Source organism: Schistocerca gregaria, chromosome 1, assembly GCF_023897955.1.
Source record: "Schistocerca gregaria isolate iqSchGreg1 chromosome 1, iqSchGreg1.2, whole genome shotgun sequence".
Classification (NCBI taxonomy): Eukaryota; Metazoa; Arthropoda; class Insecta; order Orthoptera; family Acrididae; genus Schistocerca; species Schistocerca gregaria.
The window spans coordinates 185,229,486-185,231,174 of NC_064920.1; the positions used below are offsets into that span (position 1 = coordinate 185,229,486).

The window sequence follows — 1,689 nt, forward strand, 5'->3', positions numbered from 1 at the left end:
ACTCAGATGATTCATATGGAATGGTTTCCGACCTGATTATGGCCGCCCGACGGGAATTGAACAGACTTTGAACGCGGAATAGTAGTAGAGCTAGAAGCAAGGGACATTTCATTTCGGAAATCATTAGAGATTTCAATATTCCGAGATGTACAGTGTCAAGAACTTACCGAAAAAACCACATTTGAGGCATTGCCTCTCACTACGGACAACGCAATGGCCGACGACTTTTGCTTAACGACCGAGAGCAGCGGCATTTGCGTGGAATTGTCACAGCTAACAGACAAGCAACACTCCATGAAATAACCGCATGAATCAATGTGGGACGACGAAGGTATCAGTTATGACAGTTCGGCGAAATTTGGCGTTAATGGGCAATGACAGCCGACGGCCGACGCGAATGCTGATGTTAAGTTCACGACATCGCTTGCAGCGCCTCTTCTCGTCTACTGGCCATATCGGTTGGACCCTAGACAACTGGAAAACCACGGATTCCTCAGATTAGTCCCAATTTTAGTTGATAAGAGCTGATGGTAGGTTTCAAGTGTGCTGCAGATCCAAGTTGTCAACAAGGCACTGTGCAAGCTGGTAGTGGCTCCACAATGGTGTGGGCTACGTCTACATGGAATGTGCTGGGTCTTCTGGTCCAACTGAACCGATCGTCGACTGGAAAAGTTTATACTTATATGGATATGGTGTCTATTCTTTCGAACATATCCATATAAGTACATAGTTCTGTCGACACCGGCCATGACCTTCCTCTTACGGGACTTGGTAAGAACGTCTTCCACGAGTAATGAGTGTCTTGGGTAGGGATACTACGAATGTAGTGTGAGAATGTGGTTCTCGCGGGAGGCATGCGCGAGATAGTCCCTGCCGTCGCACCATCTTCTTTGCCCTTGGTGGCTTACATGGACAGAGCGTCTGCCATGTAAGCAGGAGATCCCGGGTTCGATTCCCGGTCGGGGCACACATTTTCACTTGTCCCGTTGATACATATTAATGTCCGTCAGTAGCTGAAGGCATTAATACATAATTCTAATTTCGGAAAACTTTATGGTCGGTTATATAGAGACCATTTGCAACCTTTCTTGGGCTTGATGTCCCCAAACACCGATGTCACGTCACCGGGCCACAATTGTTCGCAGTTGGTTTGAAGAACATTCTGCCCAGTTCGAGCGAACGATTTAGCCAACCAGATCACCCGACATGAATCCCATCGAAAATTTATGGGACAGAATCTAGAGATCATTTCGTTCACAACATACTGCGCACAGCACAATTTCCGCTATTATGGACGTCTATAGGAGCTGCATGACTCAACATTTCCGCAAAGGATTTCAACGATTCGTGATCTCCGTGGCATGAGGAATTGCTACTCTGCGCCAAGCAAAAGATCGATAGACACGATCTTAGGTGTTATCAGATGACGCCGAAATGTAGCGTGTAACATCGCTGTGTGTATCGTAACTATATTTGTGCGTGAGAAACAGCGGGCTTCATCGAGTTCCGAATTCGAAGAGATCGTCCACACATGGAACAACCTCTCCTTCATTATGGCAATACCAAACCACACACAATCGTTGTGACGTTATGCAACAAACCAATGGTTTGTCTTCACTGTCATCTATTACCTTCTATACAGTTGCGACTTCGTCCCGTCTGGTTTTCATCTGTTTTCAAAACTTCAAG

The 1,689-nt window shown here is 46.2% G+C and overlaps 1 non-coding gene across 1 annotated transcript; it reads left to right on the forward strand.

Annotated features, from left to right (window-relative positions):
• The first annotated feature begins 892 nt into the window (after positions 1–892).
• On the forward strand, positions 893–967 carry Trnat-ugu (transfer RNA threonine (anticodon UGU)). The gene has a single exon. It is a non-coding gene; the product is annotated as a tRNA-Thr (tRNA).
• Positions 968–1,689: the final 722 nt, after the last annotated feature.